The sequence below is a fragment of the Schistocerca americana genome, chromosome 8 (genome assembly GCF_021461395.2).
Source record: "Schistocerca americana isolate TAMUIC-IGC-003095 chromosome 8, iqSchAmer2.1, whole genome shotgun sequence".
NCBI classification, from domain to species: Eukaryota; Metazoa; Arthropoda; class Insecta; order Orthoptera; family Acrididae; genus Schistocerca; species Schistocerca americana.
The window spans coordinates 175666745-175690849 of record NC_060126.1 but is presented as its reverse complement, the minus strand read 5'-3'; the positions used below and the strand labels follow the sequence as shown (position 1 = coordinate 175690849).

Here is a 24105-nt window from a genome sequence, read left to right as displayed (position 1 = left end):
TGTCGTGGTGTAGTCTGATGAGCTCACACTGAAGCTGTGGACTGTGGGCCTTGATGGCACGTCCCAGCTTGTCCAGTGACAAACAGTAACGGTCCTGATTAATTGTGGAGCCAGGTTTTAAAAAGTCAATGAAAATGACACCACACTGATCCCAGAAGGAGGCCATCACCTTTCGGCCTGCTGTTCGTGAAAGTCTTGGTTTCTTCTTCCGAGGGGAACCTGGATGACGCCACTCCATGGACTGGGTTTTGCTCTCAGGTTCGAAACATTGTTTCCATCTTCAGTGAAGGTCTTCATGAGACCCTCGCACACATTCTCCCTCATCGTTTTTATTCCTCTTGTCAATAATCTAGGAACCCAACGTGCACAGATTTTTCTGTGCCCTAGTGACTGTACCAGTGATACCAAAAAACCCAATGACAAACGAGTCATTTCAGCAAGTTGTCGTGTCGTCACGCATCTGTCATTTTGAATGATTTGATCAATGGTCTCCTTATTCACACCATTCACTGCCGTCGATGGTCTACCGCATCGTGAGTTGTCCATTAGAGAGAAATCATCTTCTTTAAACCTCTGCAACCACCGCTGGATACTGCTACGATCCACTGTGTCCTCCCCATAAACAGGGAACAGCTTCCTGCGAATCGATGTGGCAGAGTCATCGCCGGTCTTGAAGAGGAACTCCACCGCCGACCGTCGTCGCAACCTGACCTCTGCTTCACTGTCCATTATGGCTCACTTGTGAATAAAAGAAAATACTTTTATATACCAACTTATAGCTAAATGTTAAAGTACGTTCACAAAAGATTTTATTCTCCTCCTGCAAAAAATAAAAAAAATTGAGACAACTGTGCAAAACTTTTTGAACACCCGTTACGAGAAACTGTTGCTAGCCCACCTGCGACGGTCAAGGCCGCTATGAGCGATGCTGAAGTAATGCTCACGTAAGATACAGTAAACTTGTGTGAGTCAGTTGAGAAGTAAGTAATGTAATTCGTGTGTTTAAAAATGAATGTGCGTATAATCTGCTTTCGCAAGTTCTTGTTACTTTTGTGTCTTATTTATATCATAACTGCTGATCGGTACGAGGCGAGCACATCCGTTCGTTGCCAGTACTGACCGAGAAACAAGTAAAATTTCCCTCTCTCCTGACCCCTCTATAAGCATAGGCTATGTCATTCTTTCTCTGTTCCTCGAACTGTCGAATTGCGTTGAGCCAAACCAACTTCTTTCCGTTGATGTGCAAACAGAAAAAAGACTGTATGTCGGCAATAGTGTCTACTATTAAAGGAAAATATTTCGTTATTTGTCGGTCAGGGATTTTGATCAATCGATAGTACTTTGTGGGATTCATACTGATAATGGGGAGAAAGAGGGGATCCAAAAGGCATACGGGAAGATTTTTTTTTTTTTTTAAATTTCTGAGAAACCAAACTGCTGAGGTCATAGACTTATATACTACTTAAACTAACTTATGCTAAGAACAACATACACACACCTATGCCTGAGGGAGGACTCGAACCTCCGACGGGAGTGGCCTCGCAGTCAGTGACATGACGCCTCTAACCGCTCGGCCACTCCTCGCTGCTAGCCGGGAGGATTAAATAAAAAATGTTTTAATACTGGAGATCCCGAGAATTACTGGAGATTTGATCGCCCCACACGAGTGGCAGACTCACCTGTATAAAAGGAGGCGGGGAGTATTGTGTCGTCGGCAGAGAGGAACTAACAGCAGTAAGGGTCGGCCTGGAGAGCTCAGTGGCTTCGAACGTGGACCAGCCATTGGATGTCGCTCGAGTAACAAATCCATCAATGAGCTGCCCAAGAGACTTATTTTGTGTTGTGATTGTGAACTGGAAGTATGGAGGTACAACCACAGCCGAGTAAACAACAGACGGACCACATGTAACGACCGACAGGGACACTCCAGCACTGCGGAAGATGGTTGTGAAAAACGTATCAGCAGAAAAAAAGGCTAGTGTCTTCCAGTGACTGCGCTTAGAGAACTAAAAAAAAAAAATCGCGTATGTAATCCCACACATTTCTGAACTCAGTGCTATGCGACGCTTGAAATAGTGTAAAGAGCAAGGCCACTGAACAGTGAATGACTGAAAACGAGTGATTTGGGACAATGAATCACGATATACCCAATCCGATGGAAGGGATTTGGTTTGGCGAATGCATGAAGAACGTCACCTGCCGTCATATGTAGGGCCAACAGTGAAGAGCGGAGGAGGTGATGTTACGGTATAGAAGTATTTTTCGTGTTTGTGGTGTGGTCCCCTAATTGCACCTAAAAATGCGGAAGCATAAGAACCCATTTTACAGCATAGCGTACTAAGTACAGTAGAGGAATTCTTCGGATACCAGTACGACAGAGCATCCTGTCATAAAGCAGCATCTGTAAGGCAGTAGTTTGTGGATAGCAACAATCCTGAAATGGAGTGACCTGCCCAGAGTTCGGATCTGAACCCAATTGAAACAACTTTGGGATAACATCCCACCGTCCAACATCACTACCGTGTATGTTGGAAGAATGGTTCGCCATTCCTCCACAGACATTCAGACTCCTTATCTAAAGTGTTTCCAGCAGTGTTCAAACCGCCATAAAGGCAAAGGGTGAATACATTCTGTATTGGGGACGTCCATCAATAGTTGTCGGGATACTTCTGATCAGATGTCGTCTCCGCAAGCCACGTCAAGGTCGATTGGTACTAGGGTTACACGATGGTGCAAATCATCGATGCTGATTCCATCATTGATCTCTAAACGTCGTGAGCGGATAGTAACAAGTCCAAAACATCTTGGTTTTCGATGAATTTGTAGAATGACGTAAAAAGCAATATACAAACACATCTAAGATAATATTTTTAAAGAGTATATATCAGTAATTAACATCACATTTAGCAATAATTAACATCACATAGCTTACAAAATTTCGTCTACGGACTCTAACGCTTTTTATTACTTGTTGGTAGTTCCAGTAATGACTCAAATAGAAGCTCATTCTTACCGCTCACTCCAAATTTAACGTAACACACAATTCCCCTCCGTTTTTTAACTTCGTTCGTAACAAAGTGAGAGTAAAGGAACAATACATCACTGACAAGTCTCCTCAGTTAATACGAGGTTCCTAAATTCCCGTATCTTTAATGTTAGCAAAGACTCAGTGAAAATGAAAGGGTGTTCAAAGTGTTCGTTATTCCCGATAGTTATCTTGCAAAGAAACAAGCGAAAAGAGTAAAATTTTCCGAGAACTGACCGAGCAGTGCCATCTCAAAAACCGTGTTTGTGGATATGTGGGTTTCCTTTGTATAAGAGTTTATGACATTTGTGCGGACTAACACTCCTGAGGGTATCGGACTCGTTGACATTTCTTCGGAGCCCTATGGTACTTCGGTCTGCGTTTTATGTCCTCTCGACTTCGGTGATCATCAAGTACTTTGCTGCCCAAACAGCAAAACTCATCTACTATATCTAGTGTCTCATTTTCTAATTGAATTCCCCAAGCATCTCTTTATTTGATTCCACTACATTACAGTACCCTTGTTTTACTTTGTTGTTATTAATCTTACAACCTCTTTTCATGACACTATACGTTTCGTTCAACTGATCAGCTAAGTCGTTAAAGTCTCCTCGAAAAACCTCACAGCTTTAATTCTTTCTCCTTCACGCGTAATTTCCTTTTCAAATTTCTCCTTGACTTCCTTTACGGCTTTTTTCAGTGCACAGCTTTCGGTGATATGAGACAACCCCATCTCACTTTGTTTTAAACTAGCGTTTCCCTTTCATGCCTTTTGATTTTTATAGCTTGAGTTTGGTTGCTGCACAAATAGTAGATAACCTTTCACTCCCTTTTATTTTACCCCTGAATTTAAAAAGGTGTTTTGCAGCCGTGTGCCTTTTTAATTTCTCTAATTTAACTGTCATTGTCATTTCACGAGACGTATGTTGGAGGGAGTAACATGTTGCCCGTTTCTTTTTGGAACGTATAATTTCGGAATTCCTACAATAAACTTCTCCTTGATGGACAACAGCTTTTCATTCCTGTCATTTCGTTTTCCCTACGCATTATTACGTCCAGGGATTTGTATGAGTTGATTGATTCCAGCTGTGACTCATTGATTTATAGTCATATTATTATACTTGTGTGATTTCACGTTTCGTGAAGTGTACGTTTTTGCGTTTCTGAACGTATCAACCAGTCTATCACTCTTTGCACCACGCTGAAATCTAATCGAGACCTGACTGCATATGCATGTCGCTGTTCTGATAGCGCTTCATTATAGATAACAGCATCATTCGCAAAGACTCAGTAGTTCATTAATACACAACATTAACAGGAAATTTTCCAAACACTATTCTGGAGGATGCCTGAAGTTCTTTTATATGTGTCGATAATTGTGCTCCCAACCAAAAATTGTGAATCCAATCACAAAACCTTGTAGTGAATCAGCGATCATTATGAACATTTGAGAATAATAATACCGCGTACATAATTTTACTTTTAATTATTACATAATTTTTATGATATTTTTCGACTGTTGCCAGCATCAGCTCCTCCAATTAAGAAAAGAGGAACTTTGTTTGCATTAACTAGAGATGTAGAATTAAAAATTCATTGAAGCAGAAGTGTGATGTTCATCACATATCAACTGCACGAAAAATTTGAAAATTGTGTAACACCAGGAAAAAACTCTCAAAACAAAACAGTGTTTTTTTGGGTAAATTAGACTTGCAATTGTTGAATGTAGAGCGTATCAAAATTCAGAATATTGTTGGCAAAATCTAATGTTTTAATAATAGTAATCGACAGTCTGACATTTTTACGTTATTTATAGCAAGATATTTTGTATCAGATCTATTTTATTTTATTTTTCGGTGTTATTCTGTTACAGGAATTGCAGCTTGGGATTTGCGCATCTTTCTACCAGCAACTGTGAGGTGAGTTATGAATTCTTCTCTTGCTTTTCAGTTACAATGTGCACAGTGCTTGTGTCACACAGTTCTTCTTTTAATATTCTTTCGAGGTGCCCGCTAGAAATCTCATTCACAAAGTATGCAGCTCAATATCCGCTGTATATTTCCGGAAAAAATTCAAGATATGGTACTATTTAAATTGCTAATAATATAGCATCTGGAGACAGTAGCAGATTTCTGCTTCCTCGTACCACGACTGCTTTTCTATGCCCTGTTCCGAGTTCAGGTGCAGTATAAGGCAGCAGCAGGAACCAAGGAATGCATGTTGATCAGTACTCTAGGCTGTCATTTGCGACGGCAGGTTTTTTTAATTATGCGACAGTGCAATGTCTAGTTATGTTACAGCTCTACTAATAACCATTTGTGTGTGTGTGTGTGTCTGTGTGTGTGTGTGTGTGTGTGTGTGTGTGTGTGTGTGTGCGTGTGTGTTTCTGTGTGTGTGCGACTGGCGGTCAACGGCTCGAAGAAACCATTCCGAGGTATTCACTGTCAGCCACATTCGGTGATGTAACAAATCTCTCCGCTATCCCATCTTTTTATATTCTTCCTAAAAAACAACAAAATTTTATTTATATTTCAACCTTAAATTATTGTTATTTTGAAAAGTATCATTCTTTGTAAATTCTATAGATAAAAAAAGAAAAGAAAACTGTAAAAGATGAAAAACGAAAATTGTAAGATGTACGACCTGTTTTAAACATCAGGTAACAGGTCTATAATTTGGCAATAAGTAAAAAAAAATATGCTACAGCTTTCTTCTTCTTCACCTTTGGTACATCTGTCTTATGACAGGTAATGGCTGGATGTTGTCCACTTTCCTCTATTCTGCGTTTCTTCCGATCTGTTGGCACTTTCGTACTATCTTTCATGTCATTCCCAATATTTACGTCCGCAATTTTTGAAGCAAAGAGTCCGCTTTTTATGCTACGTATTATAGTGTCATACAAACGTACAATCAATAAAAAATTAAAATCGCTGTCTTTAGCGTAGGGGAAGAACGTTCTTTTTTTGTACACATAGGGGACGCTGTTTATAGATTGCACAGCGTGAAGAAGATGTTCATTATTCTTGAACCTCGCCCCCAACCTCAGATGGTTTAGTCACTGTGATTTGCAAGATGGAGTGAAGATGTTAACAGTATGCTTTCGGGTGTCCAGACGACTTGTTTCCATTTCATACTTCCAGATCGTTCAAGTCGTCTTTCTCAGGTGCTGGCGAATTGTGCTGTTATGTGAAATCCCTGCCCAGACTCCAAACAGACTCTGATATTAAAAAAATACTGTTTATTGAGCAACTGCGTTATTTGTCTTTCAGCAGAAGTCTAGAAAGACAGGCTAAGAAGTTTTAATTTTTCTTCATGAAAATCAATCATCTCTTTTCTAGATAACTGTCTTATAATCTATTGGGTTGGTGCATAGGTTCGTGGAGTTTTTTACATAAGTTTAATAAACTCAACACAGACACTCACAAGAGACTTAAGTCATCAATAGTGTGTTCTCCTTCACTGTTTACAACAGCCTGACAACTCTAGGGAAGCTTTTAGTTTCCGCCTCTGTAGAAATCACGTGATTTTGATTCGAAGAACTCGTCTAGCCACGTTGGGAGCACATTTTCATACGGAAGGGAAGTTCCTTGAAGGTTGTTCGATAGAGTGCTGAAAACGTGAAAATCTAAGGATGCAAGCTCAGGTGAATAAAGTGGGTGCGGAATGACCTCCCAACACAGCTCCTGTAAAGTGTTTTTTGTCAGTGTGGCAGAATGTGGGCGGGCTTTGTCGTGGAGTAGCATCGCTTCGCGCAGTCTTTCTGGTCGTTGTTCTTGGAGTGCATCTGCAAGATGTCTCAGTTGTTGACGACAGATGTCATCAGTGATGGTTATACCTCGGGGAAGCAATTCGTAGGACACCAGACAGTCGCTGTTCCACCAGATGCCCAACATTATCTTTTGTGGACGCGCCCAGGTCTTTTTGGCGGGAGTTGCTGCTTTGGGCTCAAGCATTCCTTTCTTTTCCTTGTTTTACCTTAAAGACATCATTTCTCATCACCAGTAATGACTCAGAATAGGAATGGTCGGTGTTGTTCACTATCCAATTCATGAGAATGATGAGAAGCAAACAGAGCCGCCCGAACATATGGTCACCCGCTGATTTTTGTGATTTTGGAGTGGAGGATGCAGCCGGCCGTTAGGGCCTATCGGTTCTAGGCACTTCAGTGCGAAACCGCGCTGCTGCTATGGTTGCAGGTTCGAAACCTGCCTCGGGCGTGGATGTGTGTGATGTCCTTAGGTTAGTTAGGTTTAAGTAGTTCTAAGTCTAAGGGAATGATGACCTAAAATGTTAAGTCCCATAGTGCTGAGAGCCATTTGAACCATTTGGAGGATGCGATACTGGTACACCCGATTTTTGAACCGTCTCCACTGCATACAAATGTCCCACGATGATGGAGTGATCGTAGTTCATCACATTTGCCAGTTCTCGAGTATACTTACACGGATCATTGTGAATTAATCCGGGTAAACGATCATCATTAAACCCCGAAGGTTTTCCTGGACGTGGAGGATCACAAGATCCTCCTTAAAACGAGGAAACCATTTTCTTGCCGTGCTGTGTCCAACAGCATTACCCCCAATACGGCCAAATGTTTCTGGCTGCCTCTGCTGCTGTTACCTTCTACTGAACTGAAACGGAAGAATATGCCAGAAGTGTTCCGATTGGACTCCATTTTCTAGCGCCCACGACCCCACTCACTATTTCCAAATGACAAAATGATATGTAAGCAACATTGAACTAAAAATGACGACAATAGATAAATAAACCTGTAGCTACCGAAAAAACCAACATGGGACGGTACGAACTTTTGCAGCAACCTAATGTCTTAAGATTTCTCACTTTCTTACAGTTGCCGGCCGCGGTGGCCGTGCGGTTCTAGGCGATGCAGTCCGCAACCGCGGGACTGCTACGGTCGCAGGTTCGAATCCTGCCTCGGGCATGGATGTGTGTGATGTCCTTAGGTTAGTTAGGTTTAAGTAGTTCTAAGTTCTAGGGGACTGATGACCTAAGATGCTAAGTCCCATAGTGCTCAGAGCCATTTTTTTCTTACAGTAAGCATAGATATGACACATCTATATTTATGAAGAAGTGAGGATTCTGGAGCAGTTAAATGAACTGACGTACTTCTTTGTTACGTTTGTTTGTGACGCTAAGTCACTGGTGTGACGCTAAGTCACTGGGATCTGTTAGCAAAACATTCCTAGAGAGAAATACACGTTTTCTGATATTCTCGGAAAAAAAGCAACAGTAGTCTTTATCCAGTGCTGCTCCACAAGATCACCGTACATCATATGGGAATGGCACTGTGAGAAGCAATTAAACTCCTCACAATGGGAGCCAACTCATTTGGCAAACTCTACGTGCCGAGCGCCGGAGTTGCGGGCGGAATGTGAGTAAAACCCATTTCGCTCCTTTTGCCGGCCGTCCGTTTTCCCTCGCGATATCGCGTCTGTCCTTTTGCATTTTGGACGCGCAGTTTTCTGCTCGCTCCTCTGCTCGCCGGCTGCGGCCGAAACCTCCACGCGGCTGCAGTGTTCGCCAGCGAGCGCGCGCGGTACGAATGACGTTCCGTTGACAAATTTCTTTTTGGAACAAATATGGTGTGCGCTGGTTCTCTCTTTGCCGTCGCCGTCGCCGTCGTGGTCCGCAGCCGTCGGGTAAAAACTGAGCCTGCGCTGCGACCAGACCTTGGCCGGTCCGGACTCCCGAAATGTCACAATGGTAGCGGCGCGGCGCGGACGGGCTGCGCGCCCGGCGGTAAAAAGCGGGCTCGCCCGCCGACTGCGGAATGCCAACCCGGAGCTATGCCGGCGGCGGCGTCGTGCGGTATCCAGCCGCTTCTTGCGCGCCTGCGAGCCCACTGCTGCGCCGCGGCCGTTGGCAGGTTTCGCGAACGCGACCTCATCGACGGCGCGTCTTCGCGCAAATTGCCGCTTGTCTTTGTGACGCAGGCCCATCCGGCCTTTGCCGAAAGCTCCGACTGCCATTCCTTGGAACCGGGAGCTGCAGTTTTGTGACTGCATAGACCAGGAGCTCTGAAACTAACCCCCTTTAAGTCCACTTCCGTAGCTGAGTGGTCAGCGCGTCTGACACTCGTATGGAGGACACGGGTACAGTTCCCGATACTATCTTGGGTTTTTGCTTGGTTGAAGGACTGGAACGGCGTGCACTCAGCCTCTTGATGCCAATTGAGGAGCTTCTTCTCCTTAGCGTTTCGATGACAACCATTTAAATTAAGTGTAGTACCACAGCGAGTTGTACTGCTGTTGGGATTGCTGGTAGCAGATGCTCTCGGGTCAAGATGCCTGAGGAGATAATGTAAACTGGGCTCTGAACGGTTTATCGTCTATTCAACACCACTCACACAAGATTCGTCTTGGTTGTTGCAGAGTCCCCAGTTTTAACATGGCAAATTAAGCTTATCAATTACGATTGTTTAAGAACCCGTGACTGCCACTCACTTTTTTAAAGCAGTTATTTATTCCACAAACCGGTTTTCGAGCAGTTTCAGATGGTGCACAGGAGGTTCATACCTATTTCAGAGCGTAATGTTGAGTGCAAGCTTACGATATTAATACAAAGCCACCCATACTGTCGCAAGCCAGTGCGCAGCATTAGGCTTTGAAATGATCACGTAACCTCCAGTGTACCATCTTAAAATGAGCCTGAAACGGTTCGAAGACCGGTTTATGGAATAAATAACTGGCCAGCCGGGGTGTCTGAGCAGTTCTAGGCACTACAGTCTGGAACCGCGCGACCGCTACGGTCGCAGGTTCGAATCCTGCCTCGGGTATGGGTGTGTATGATGTCCTTAGGTTAGTTAGGTTTAAGTAGTTCTAAGTTCTAGGGGACTGATGACCTCAGAAGTTGTCCCATAGTGCTCAGAGCCATTTGAACCATTTTTGAATAAATAACTATTTCATAAAGGTGACGGGTTGAAGTTTTCTGTAATTTTATTTAACAGCGCAATTTCACTCTGTCAAACTCCCACGCGAAGACGATTAAGTGATCTCCCTGTTGGGTGTGGCATACCGTTTCCTTTGGTTGGCTCTTCTTTCGGTGGTATCCAGTCACTTTGGGCTCTACCCTGCCACCGTTGAAACATCTCTTCTGCCTTTGACTTCATTACTGGAGAGGTATTTGACATAAAGATTTTCTTGCTGCGAAGACGTTGAGCAACAGGCTTATGCCCTTCAGGTGGGTGTCTATGATCATTGCTCCTTTCTCATTTCACTGTTACTATATGTCTGATATCGAGTGGTGCTATTCCGGCCAGGAATGCATTCATCTTGATTGGAGACGATGTCAGGCATCCTGTCACCTGGCGGAAAGTTTGGTGAAGAACAATGTCAGCTTCTTTCCAGGATCGGTACCACAGAGGACAAGCGTATTCTGCTGCCGAGTAGCACAAGGCTAGAGACGACGTCTGAAGCACATGTGGGATTGCTCCCCAATTTGCACCGTTGGGTTTTGTTAACATATTGTTCCGTACTGCGACCTTTGTTCCGACACTCACACATTTAGTTACTTACTTTCATGTTCCATGGCTCACTTTGTACGATGAATAATAATAATGTAGAACGAGTCACTTTATATTCACATCTCAAAATAATTTGTAAATAGGGCTACATGCTGAACATTTATAAAGTGCTTTTTTTAATTTAAAAAATATACAGACGTGAGTTAGTAATTCCTGCCCAGCACCTTTTACACATTACAATAATAGAAGTTGTTGTACGGAGCAGAAGAAGTTGTCAAGAGGAAGCTTTTTCAGTGTATTTTCAAATTTTGCTTTGCCAGTTGTCAGACATTTTATATCACTTGGTAAGTTATCAAAAATTGTAGTCGCACCACTCTGTACCGCTTTTGGTCTGAAGACAACCTTAATGTGGAGTAACGAATGTTATTTTTCCTTCTATTATTGTAATTATCTACATCATTGTTCCTTTCGAACTGCAGTGGCTTATTTACAACGAAATTCACGAGGGAATGAATATACAGTGAAGGAGTAGCCAGACTGCCAAAATCGTTAAACAGATGTCCGCAGTATGGCTGTTGGGGAACACCGCATACTACAATAGCACGTTTGGGCGCTATTAAGACTTTTTTTCGTAAAAGTGACTTACCTCAAAATAATATATGACATCATTGAATGAAAATATGTCACCTTACTGATTTGTCTGTCCCCAAGATTTGCAATGATTCTAAGTGAAGGTAAATCTGAACTAAGTTCTAAGTTGTTTTAGAAGTTCCGAAAGGTGCTTTTTACAATTTAAATTCTCATCCAAATGGACACCTAGGAATTTTGAAGTTTCCACCCTACTTATTATTCCCTCACTATGTGTTACACTTATCGTTGGTGTGGTATCCCTATAGGTGCAGAACTGAATATGTTGTGTTTTTCAAATTGAGAGAGAGAGACCATTCGCGGAAAACCAGTCAATAATACTTTTAAGAACACTGTTTACCATTTCTTTTCTGTATGTACGCTCGGATGCTTGAGTTGGTTACAACACTAGTGCAATTTGCTCGTCCAATGTCAGACTCCTATCAAGAATAGCCTGAGGCATGTAGGGGTAGAACTGTGATTAGGTGAGTTCCTGAGACTTATAACTTGTAGCTGGCGTGTTTGTTAAGCATTGCTGTTTTACTAGGATTTGGCTTTAGGCTGTTTCTCCCATCCCGTCAAGAACAGACGAAAATTATCTTGAGGTGCTACTTGAGAAATACTGGCTCCGGGCTCTGAAAGTCGACCGTGTTCGGGACAGTGATGTGCTTCCCCCTCCCCTTCCCCCCTTGTTGCTCTATACCGCTTCTGCATGACGTCATATAAGCTGAGGATGACATGGCAGCCGGCAGACATCGCGTGGTCTTCAGGGCGAAATCGTGGGGTTCCATTTAATTAACTGCTCTTCTGGCAGAAGTGTACCGCAGGTCGTCGGAGAAGTAAGCGTTCCTAGTTATTGGGAAAAAGCGCACGTCATTCCAATTTTCAAGACAGCTCGTCGCACAAACGCACGGAAATATAGTTCTAAGTATCTACAGTCGATCTGTTGTAGAACTTGGAACACGTTTTTTCTTGGCGTACTATGACATTTTTGGAGATCGAGAATCTCCGCTACAGGAATAAACATGTTTCGAAAACAACGATCGTGTAAAAATTAGTTCGCTTTGTTCGTCCAGGAGAGCCAGAAAGCCGTAGATACCTGTACCCAGGTTGATGCCGTGTACCTTGACGTGCGTAAGACTTCCTATACAGATTCGCACTGCCGTCTACTGAACAAAATGAGACCGGACGGAATATGAGACCAGCTGAGTGCTTGGACTGAAGAGTTTCTAGCAAACACATCTCAGCATATCATTCTTAACGTAGAGAAATCTTAAGACATAACTTTTGGCCTACCCAGTGTTTATATGACCATTACTTTTCACAAACACAATGTGTCTCTCCTAAGAGTCGTCAGCCGCATTTTACCTTGTGTTTCGAAATATATTTGGAATTTTGTTTTTGCAGCGTGTAGCTGGAGTTTACCTAAAGACATTCTGCTTGTCGCCTCTTTCAAGCGACACCCATTGTCGACGAAGAGCGCCGGTTTTTTCCTGTTGCCAACAAAATTATTTTTAAAGTGGGGTTTTGGGTGCCCATTCGATAGAGCTGTCCCAAGTCAAGCACGCAGCGCTTCGCTGCTGGATTGCTGTTTATTCTTCGTGTTCTACTGTCCCTATAAATACACATCGATAAAACGATTGTCGACCTACACTAAAGCCACGTGGGGTAGCCACGCGGTCTAGCGCCTTGTCACGGTTTGCGCGGAGGTTCGAGTCCTCCCTCGGGCATGGGTGTGTGTGTGTGTGTTGCCCTTTACGTAAGTTAGTTTAAGTTAGATTAAGTAGCGAGTAAACCTAGGGACGAATAACCTCAGCAGTTTGGTCCCATAGAAACTTACCACAAATTTCAATTTTACGTACACTAATCTGGAGTGCCCTGTCGAATGAGCACATAAAATCCCGTTTTAAATGTAATTTTGTTCGTAAAGGGAAAGAAATCGACGATTTCTGCCAGGAATTTTTTCTTGGTAGGAGGAATGGAACGAGGTGTACTCAGTCTCGTGATGCCTAATAATTTTGTACAATACACTGTTTCGTAAACCATGTACAGTATAACCTACATCTAGGTTTTTTTTACGTTGAACATAATATTTATGGTCAGACATGCCGAAAATATTCATATTCAATAATAATCAGTTAAAAATACATTACCTGTCAACGCAGCACGGTCACCCCATGCGGGAACGTCTCGAAGATGTCGAAGTCGTATAGTATTGTTGGCCTTGAGAACCCAGGGTTCAAATGGTTCAAATGGCTCTAAGCACTATGGGACTTAACATCTGAGGTCATCAGTCTCCTAGACTTAGAACTACTTAAAACTAACTAACCTAAGGACATCACACGCATCCATTCCCGAGGTAGGATTCGAACCTGCGACCGAAACCCATGGAGTAGACTAGGCCGGCTACTCGTTAAGCGTTTCCTTCCGCAGCGTACATTGGCCACTTTCTTTGCAGATTTGTGAGAATTGTGTTTTATGGTATTTGCAGTGTATAGGTGTTATGAAAGGGTGTGTAGAGTAATATGTCTGTGTTATATGACGGTGATAGGAGAAGGGAGGAACTCGTTGCCAGAACGTAGACCACCCCTCTCGGATAGCACCAAGGGGGCCTCCGAGATTAACGTAGTTATCCGACTGACAGATCAGGATCAACAATGTCACAAGTCCTCACTTCAAAAAACACTGCGGAAGTTTGGAATTTAATCCGGGGCATAGGCACAAACACTGCTGCCCAGCAGCTTTATGCCTTCACCTCTCCTCCTTTGCCGGCCAAATATAGGAAGTGAAAATTTCATACACCACCAAAATTCGAATCGCAGGATGAGATTTTCACTCTGCAGCGGAGAGTGCGCTGATAAGAAACTTCTTGGCAGATTAAAACTGTGCGCCTGACCGAGACTCGAAATCGGGACCTTTGCCTTTCGCGGTCAAATGCTCTATCAACTGCGCTACCCAAGCACGACTCACGACACGTCCTCAGAGCTTCAACTCCGCCAGTACCTTGTCTCCTACCTTCCAAACTTTACAGAAGCTCGCCTGCGAACCTTGCAGAGCTAGCACTTCTGAAAGAAAGGATATTGCGGAGACGTGGCTTAGCCACAGCCTGGAGGATGTTTCCAGAATGAGATGTTCACTCTGCAGCGGAGTGTTCGCTGATATGAAATCTCCTGACAGATTAAAACTGCGAAAGGCGAAGGTCCCGAGTTCGAGTCTCGGTCCGGCAAACAGTTTTAATCTGCCAGGAAGTTTCATATCAGCGTACACTCTGCGGCAGAGTGAAAATCTCATTCTGGAATCAACCCCTGGCTGTGGCTAAGCCATGTCTATGCAATATCCTTTCTTTCAGGAGTGCTAGTTCTGCAAGTTTCGCAGAAGAGCTTCTGTGAAGTTTGGAAGGTAGGAGACGACGTACTGGCGGAATTGATGCTGTGATGACGGGTCGTGAATCGTGCTTGGATAGCTCAGCTGGCTGAGCACTTGCTCGCGAAAGGCAAAGTTCCCGAGTTCGAGTCTCGGTTCGGCACACAGTTTTAATCTGCCAGGAAGTTTCAGAATTCGAATCGGTTGACATCCGTCATCGCACAGTCGTGATTTAGCGGCAGCGGAGTCGGGTGCGGAGATGGTGAAAAACCTGAAGATGGTTGAAGGTAGACGCCATTATCCTGCGAAAGCCAATTTTTAAAGTTTCAAGAACCAGTTTGAAGTGAAGATTCTATGTATATACTATAGCCTCCAACCTATCGTTCACGTAGAAACTGTGAAAACAATATCAGACTAATTACAAGGGGCACCGAGGCATACAGGATGACTCAGAAGGAATGGTGCATGCTTTGAGGGGGTGATAGTATTGATGAATCTGAACAAAAAACTCCGTATAGGCATATGACCTATTCCGAATGATTTCTTAGATAGAAACATTTGATGAGGATTTGATAATTATTTTGTGTATAATTCAAACATCAGCATTGCTTACAACGTGCCACAGCCGTGTAGATGTAGCTGAGACGAACAATTTGATACAGGACCCTTGTCGTCTATCAAATCGGGAAACTGCCTCAACTTGTCTACAAAAACTACCTAAGGTGCAGCACATGCGCGTCGCGCTAGGTCTTGAATACTCTCCCGCTCTTTTCGCGCAAGCTATCAGCACTAGAAGAAAACATGAATAGGGGCTTTCTTGGAAGGAATTTAATGTAGTTTAATTTTATACTATGACATATACTCGCTGGAGGCTGTGGGTTTCGAGTTATTCAAGAAAAACCTAAGTAAACGATATAAACGTGTTCTATCTCGGAAACCATTCGGAATAGGGCATATGTCAATATACTATAATACTATCAGCCCTCGAAGCACGTACCTGTCTCCAGACTCACCCTGTATAAATAGTCATACTTACCGCACTCCATACATAAATAGAATGGAAGAAGTCTTAAATAGTGGTGTAATGCGAAGTAACCTCCGCCATACACTTCATGGTGGTATTTTGAAAGTTATGGTAGAGAAAACCAAGTATTATCGAGTTACAATCAATACTACCCCAGCGTTGTGCTTGAGAAATATCCTAAGAAGGCACTGCTTGCCTACGAAAATTAGGCGAGGAGTTGCCACAGCTATTTTCCTTTGTTTGTCTTCTCAGACGATTCATTTTCATCTTTCCAGTTCACCCGGTGAAACACTGAGCGACTGCTGAGAATGCTTCTGGCAAATGTGTGTTTCATCCACATGGCGAAGCCCTCGTCACTCATCTGTAACAGCTACGCTTGCGTGTAATGAGTACGGTGATGACAGCAGACTAGCTGATTCTACGCTGCCAAACGCGCCGCGCTGGCTGGAACGATATCCAGGTGCTCGTGATAGCAATAAATTTAAACAAAATGTGAATTTCGCACAACGGATACTTTCATTCAAAGAAAATTAATAGAAGTGCGTATGGCATGTTTTGGGCAGGAGCCCCTTTCGTAGTCTTCGGGAGCCTGTTACAAGTCTTTTTATTCAACACCACTCCGGCGACCTTCGTATCGATGATTATGGAATGACGACGAGGAAAACACAAGACCCACTGCCCGATCGTAGAAAATCTCCGACCCGGCCATGCTGACCACTCACCTGTGGAGGCGGGCTACAAAATTAACAGTAATAACTGTACATATGGTTTCAGAACATCATTGTGTTCTTTTAAAAGGAAAGGCCTAATTACCAAACAGCAAAGAATTAATCGAAAGTTCTCTCTCTCTCCCTCTCTCTCTCTCTCCCCCTCTCTTTCTCTCCAAACTAAGAAATTTGGAAAGGGAATAGAAACTTTGAAGTTTGTCGATGATATTAGATTTATGCCAGAGATGTCAAGGGACTTGGAATAATAGTTGAACTGCAAACATGTGCTTGAAAAGATTAATACTGACAAAAGTAAAACAATAGAATGTAGTCGAATCAAAGTGGGTGACACGTAGGGAATTAGATCAGCAAATGATATATTAAAAACAGCATATAATTTTTGGGAGCTAGGCTGGAAATAGCTGACGGAAGGCAAAGTAGAGAGGAGATAAGACTGCGGCTGGCAATAGTAAGAAAAGAGCTTCTCAAAAAGAGAAATTGGTAACATAGAATATAAAACTAAGCCTTAAGAAGTCTTTTCTGAAGATATTTGTCTGGAATACAGACTTGCACAGAAACTAAACGAGGCCGACAAAAAGTTCACGCGAGGAAAGAAGCTGTACAAGTGTGACGTTACAGAAGTACGTTGACTATTATATGTGTATTTTGGATAAATAGTGGAAGGAAAGGTAGGCATCAAATAATCGTCGATTCGTACTGGAGGAAGTGTGGGGCGTTACGGGGGGCGGGGAGGCGGGGGAGGAATTCTAGGGGTGGAGCAAGAGTTGATTACAGTAAACAGGTTGCAGCGGATGTACATACTGATCCAGTCAAGCAGAGACGAAGGCGCTTTCACAGGACAGACTAGCACGGAGAGCTGCATCAAACCAGTTATCGAACTGCAGACCACAACATCTACCGTCTTAATCCATTCTTGTGACCCTTCAACACCGACGCAAGTAATGGCACTATAGTGGTGTGTATGGGCCAGTCAGTGGTATGAAGTCTCAACAGTAGGATACGCTGTCATGAAGACATGGCAGAAAGGAGACTTGGTGTTTGGACATGTCCAGTACATAGTGAATGAAGTTGTATGATTTGTTGGAGTATCAACAGAAACTGTCCAACGTATCCTCAAGGATTGAAGTACGACTCGCAGCCATGTAACTCGGTCAACAACAGTGGCCGTAAAAAGGTCCTAACAGACTTAGGCCGAAGACGACTGTCACGCCTTTTCAGTGGCAATCGCTCTCAGACCCGACAGGAGATGCTGGTGTGAGTGAGTGTAGGCCCACCTCGAGCCAGTTTTCGGGCGAACGTTGTAAAGAAACTGCATGAAATGGGAATTTGGAGTGAGGTACCTGGTAAAAGGCCATTGCTTTCAGCGACACATAGTAGCTTGTCAAAACAAGACAGTGGGTGAAACAATACAGAAGCTCGACAGTTAGTGTGATCCGAGCAGTAGCGATTTCGCCTCTTTTCGGGTTATGCGAAGCGTGGTGTGCATCGACGGTCCAATGAGGTGTTCAAGCATTAAGCCAGCATTACACTACACACCTATAGTATACAAGTCTGTTCCAGGGCCCCAAGCGTACAATTCTCGAACCGCTCACTTTTTCGTTCGCTCTATTGCACTATACACCTTACGTGTACAAGTCTGCACCAGCGCCAGAGGGATTCGGAGCTGCAGGCTTGTTTACGTCCAGTGGGAAAACTTATCTTGTAAAACTGCTATTTACTGATGTTAAAGCTTCTGAGAGGCTTCGTATTTATAAAGCAGTTATAGTTGTCTTATGCAATTATTATGAAATTACGTTATTGTTAGGCAGAATTATGGACTGAAGTGTACTTTTTATGTCAAGCTGGTACTAGCACATCATTATCTATCTTTACGTTTTATAGCATTTTGGACGTGGAGAACACAATTACCTATGCAGCACTTGTCGCGGCCGTGGCCACCGTAGTCGTTAGGACAAGGGCAGAACGACGCCGTAATGCCAGGAGTAGAAATTGGGTTCGACCCTGGATGAGAAGAACAGCTGAAGGCACCGACGTATTCTCACTACTAGTGAAGGTGTTGAGACTCGAACATGCACAAGAATTTAGATACTTGGACAGAATGAATGTTTCGTGTTTTGACAAGGTGCTGTTGTTGTACATGACAGTAATGACGGAAACTATTTCACAATAGTGTGACCTTGAAGAAGAAAAAAAAAAGCTTTAGCCCTCATCGGTCGCGGACGGCACAACTGCGCTTACTGTTGTTACTATTCTGTCAATACTGTCCTTCGTGGTATACTGAAAGATGCAATCAAATCAAACACGTGCAGTACTTCCACTAGTTAATGCGACAGGTACACATACCGAAACTAAAATTATATGTACATTTAAATAAAACATATAAACTCAGAATTAAATATCTGCAGACATATCTTATTAATGTACAGCGTAACTAGAAGATTAAGTAGACACGTTTCCTTACAGCTTTTCTCAACGACGAAAGAAAGATAGAGATTTTCCAATTATTTTTTTTACTGCATTTATAAAAAGCTACTTACTGAAGAATGTGTAGAATGTCTTGCTCTATGGTCAAAAGAGCTCTCAATAGCTCACGTATTTCTCGTCTGCTGATCACACGTGAAAACAATGACAAGCAGAAAGCCTGTTCGAAATGCAGTCTTCTGCACATGGTCGCATACATCTCCTCTACATCGCATGCGCGTATACACAGCAGACTATCTACGCCACAAAAGCCGTCTGTTGTAGGTCATGCAGTGATACACAGTGATCAGTTTTGTCCAAATCGTTGGGAGACTTCATTTGTTTGTTCAGCCCGAGAGGCATTTGCCACTTTCCGGTTGTTCGCTGATGACAGAATCGACGCGCATGCTCTGCAGTCTTTCTCAGATTTTACAGGAACTATTTGGTAAAAAAAAAAAAAAATCATTTTTGCTTTACTTGTTGCTCTATATGTCAGGTTCATTATGATGTGCCCACCATTTCGATAATGCTCATAGTTGTTGTGATATTTACAGGGAACTAAAACACTGCGCAAAATTCGAAAAAGTTTGCAATGAAATATAAGGGTCGCTATGATTTTCACTGAATCAAACATGTGCAGTACTTCCACCAGTTAAGGTGGAGGTCTCAATCTGTCACGACTCTCGAGAAAATTGATCTGATGTAGCGCACTCATTTCCGATTGCAACACGCCAGCGATAAAGCCAGAGTGAAATATCCACACTCCTCATATTCCAGAAATGGTTTGAGATATCGTAATGAGAGTTTGGCAAATGATAGCACACAAAGAAGAGAGTTCTTTGCCGTATGGTTATTGAGGATGTTTTTCATAAGATGCTGACCTTACGTTTCCTCTGTTCCTCACTAAATAGACTTAAACTACTGTTTTAGATCTCTCTTGCAATTGCAAGAGGTAGACTGTGTAAACTCTGTAAGTATGCTGTTTAGGTTTTTTATTGGCAACGCCACCTCTGTATGAAAATCACTGGCTGTGCTGTGTGCAGTCTGTGGGTAGTGTGCATTGTTGTCTGCCATTGTAGTGTTGGGCAGAGGCAGCTGGCTGTGAACAGCGCGTAGCGTTGCGCAGTTGGAGGTGAGCCGCCAGCAGTGGTGGATGTGGGGAGAGAGATGGCGGAGGTTTGCAATTTGTCATGAACTGATATATATATTATGACTTGTGATGATATTAAGGTAAATACATTGATTGTTCTCTATTAATATCTTTCATTTGCTAACTATCCCTATCAGTAGTTAGTGCCTTTAGTAGTTTGAATCTTTTATTTAGCTGGCAGTAGTGGCGCATGCTGTATTGCAGTAGCTTGAGCAGCGAAGATTTTTTGTGAGGTAAGTGATTTGTGAAAGGTATAGTTTAATGTTAGTCAGGGCCATTCTTTTGTAGAGAATTCTGAAAGTCAGATTGCGTTGCGCTAAAAATATTGTGTGTCAGGTTAAGCACAGTCTTGTATAAATTGTTCAAAAAACAGTTGTGGCATGCATGTAGATTTGCACCAAGTATTTCGCAGCTGCAATTAACTAGATATTATTTTCAGTGCTATGTTAATGTGTTCTCTTATTTTTGATCTTCAAATTGTGCTTTTCTGCGTTGTCGTGTGAAATATTGTGACAATTATGGCGTGTGAAAAACGTAATACTAGGCTCCAAAGTAAACTGAGAAATGACAGTGAAAATGAAAGCAGTGTGTTAGCGCCACCGAGTAATGAATTAACTGATGTTCAAAGTAGTAATTTGGTAATTGTGAATAGGGAAATGGAGCGGGCTGCAAACAATGGCGTGGACAGTGAAACAATTAGTGAAGAGGGACGCATTATCGATCGATCGGTCGGCAACAGCTCGCCTCAGGAATCCGAAATGACAGGACACAATTTCGCAAATACTGTAGATTCAGGTTTTGGGTCATCACCGTTTTCTCAAATAAGTCAAGACACATTTTCTGCTTGTCAAAATGTGAATGTTGTCGGTGCAAATGCACTGCCGAAAAGCGTAGAGAAACAGATTCCAGACACTAATACATTATTGTTGCAATTAATGCAACAAATGGAACAAAATCAGAGACAAACACAGCAAAAGCTTGAAAAGTTAGACACAATGGAACAACACCAGAGACAAACACAGCAACAGTTAGACACAGTGGAACAAAATCTCAAAAAGTTAGACACAGTGGAACAAAATCTCAAAAAGTTAGACACAGTGGAACAAAATCTTAAAAAGTTAGACTCATTGGAACAAACACTTGAACAAACACGTGAAGATTTAACTACTGAGTTACATAAAATCGAATCGAAATGTCAAAAAGTCTGTAACGACGTAAAAACACAAATTTGTGAGCATTTTCAACCTATTTTTTCGCGGCATGAAAATGCATTACAGAATCACGAAGCAGCCATAAAAGAACTGCAAATTATTGTTCATGAAAATCATGAGACCTTGCAAGCTAAATTTGACTCAGTTGCATCTACCGATTCGGTTACGCAACTTGCAAAAACTCAGGAAAACTTTAAGGACACAGTAGATACTCTGAAACTTGGTTCAGAAAAACACACTGAAGAAATAAGTACACTATCGGAGAAAGTAGCCGAACTTTCGGATCAGGTCACTAACTTATCTACAAAGGTAGATGATGATCTGAATGACACAAGACCCGTAGCCTTCACTGACACAGAAGAGTATGAACAAATAAGAAAATTCAAACAAAATCAGAACCAAATTAATACACAACACCAAAGAGAAATCCGGGAAGTACAAGATCAGCTGACACAGGTAATACAAGAATTACGTATTTCAGAGGACACTCGCGCTCCAACACGGGAAGAGGGACTTAGAAATACGGAAAAGACGCAAAATAATAACACAGGGCATTTCGGAAGTTATGAAAGAAACTGGCAATGTGCACCGAATTTCGATATGGAACCGCCGACACGACGTAACAATGACCGACATGCGACTCGCCGACATGACGATTTTGACTATAAGCTGTTCATTACTACACGTAAATTCAAAACATTTAAGAATTCTGGCAACGACATTCATCCACAAGCATGGCTCCATCAATTCTCGCATTGTTTTCCTCCCAACTGGTCGTTGGAACACAGATTAGAATTTATGTGTGGCTACTTAGAGAATGAACCAGCTGTAAGAATGCGATCGGTAATTCACGATTGCCACAGTGAAGGAGAGTTTTACCATGCCTTCCTCTCAGCATATTGGTCTCAAGCCACACAAGACCGTGTAAAACATAGCATCATAATGATGAAACGTTTCGAACAATCTGAATTTTCCAGTCTTATGAAATATTTTGAAGACATGTTGCATAAGAATCAGTATCTTTCAAACCCATACAGCCCCTCAGAACTCATCCGCATTTGCTTAATCAAACTGCCTGAACATTTACGACATATTATTTTGGCAGGACGTTGCAAAGACGACATTGAAGCATTTCAGGGACTGTTACAAGAATTAGAAATTGACACTGACAATCGCGGAACGCGAAACCAGGAACACAACAATTACAGGTCACATCCGTCGCAATTCCGCGATGAAAGAAGTAATAACTTGACACGACAAGGCTATTCTCACAACACAAATCGTGACCAAAACAGACACCACCCGTATGACAACCGTTGGCAGAGTAGTAATAACTACAGGGAAAGATCACCTCTCCGTGGTAATGACTATCACAGAGACAATAAGAGAAACAGACAATATGGGAACCAAAATAAATACTATCAAGGGAGACAGAATAACTTTAGACGCAACGGACCAGCGCGCAGTTACGATTCAGGGAGAAATTCTCCACCATGTGACCGACAAGAAAGAAACTATGGAATCTACCGACATGACGACAGACGATATGATCGTAACGACAGACCTGAATTGCATCAGAACTGGCGGGATTCAAACAGAGCAGGGCCCTCTCGTCACGGTGAATTTGTAGAAGTTAGGTCTCCAAACCCCAATAACGACGCGCGCCAACAAAGAGACAATAGGCAATGACTCACACCGCTGGCAGCCACAAAACGTTCTTATGACACTAACGACGCAGCTGCCGTAGCTAGTAATTACGTAAAAATGGAAGATATTAGGGACATCTTACTCCAAGAACACGACGTAAAACATAACAACGTTGCATATCCTGTGATTTGCATTACAGTAAATGACGTAAAATTTACGGCAGTACTTGACTCTGGCAGTCCCATTTCAGTAATCAGTGAAACAGCCTTTAGCAAATGCAACAAATCGAACGATTGCCCCACACTTCCGTTACGTAAGATTAAATTACAAGGTGCAATCTTTGGAAAAAGTGTAGATGTACGCCAACAAACCAACCTAGAATTCTTTTGTCAAAGCCACAGCTTCTCTACGAACTTCCTTATTGTTCCATTATTGTCGACGGAAATTATACTGGGAGTAGACTTTTTGAATGAATACAAAGCAATCTTAAACTTTCACGATGCTGAAATAACTTTAGAAAAAGAAGGTAAGTCAATAGCTTTGAAATTTGAAGATTGGCTCTCAAACCATGATGAGGAAATTAATCGGCTTTACGTTCTGTTAGACAACAGTTCGGAATTTTCTACGGAACTAGACACTAACAATCACTCTGCAAGTACTGACAGGGATGATATCGACGGCGCATTTGACACTAATAAGTTAATTCAGAATAAAATTCAAACAATTGAGAATTGTAATGACACTGATAGGCAGGACCTTTTTGAGATTTTACAAGCACATTCCACAGTTTTTACTCATAAAACAGAAACAATCAAGGGATTTCAATACCAATTTCGTGTTCGTGAGCATACTAAATTTTGTGTTAGACCATATGTAATTCCAGCACATTATAGGGACCGTGTTAGAACAGAAATACAATCTATGCTCGATGAGGGCATTATTGAGCCTGCAGTAAGCTCATACAACAATCCATTACATGTTGTTGAGAAGAAAAATGGATCGATCAGGCTTGTCTTAGATTCGAGACAAATCAATACGATCATTATTCCTGAAACAGACAGGCCGCAAACGTTAGAAGAACTTCTTCAAAATTTTAATGGTGTAAAAGTGTTGTCTTCCATTGATCTCAGATCCAGCTTTTATCAGATCGAACTTCATCCAGAATGTAGAAAATACACAGCTTTCCTTTGTTTCGGCGTTTGTTATCAGTTTCGGAAACTTCCTTTTGGTTTGAACATTTCTTCGGCAGCATTCATTCGTGGGTTAAATTCCATATTACCTGAGTTCTTAAAACGTCACATCACCTTGTATGTGGACGATATTCTGATAGCAGAAGCTTCATGGGAACAACATAATCGCATCCTCAACAGTTTGTTACGTATTTTTG

The 24105-nt window shown here is 42.4% G+C and overlaps 1 protein-coding gene across 1 annotated transcript in view; it reads left to right on the top strand.

The window, feature by feature from the left end:
* The first annotated feature begins 4915 nt into the window (after positions 1-4915).
* Positions 4916-24105, top strand: part of LOC124544771 (extracellular serine/threonine protein kinase four-jointed) — a 1021279-nt gene continuing 1002089 nt past the window's right edge. Inside the window, exon 1 of the mRNA XM_047123448.1 lies at positions 4916-4944. The gene's annotated coding sequence lies outside the window, so the exon portion shown is untranslated. The remainder of the gene's footprint in view (positions 4945-24105) is intronic.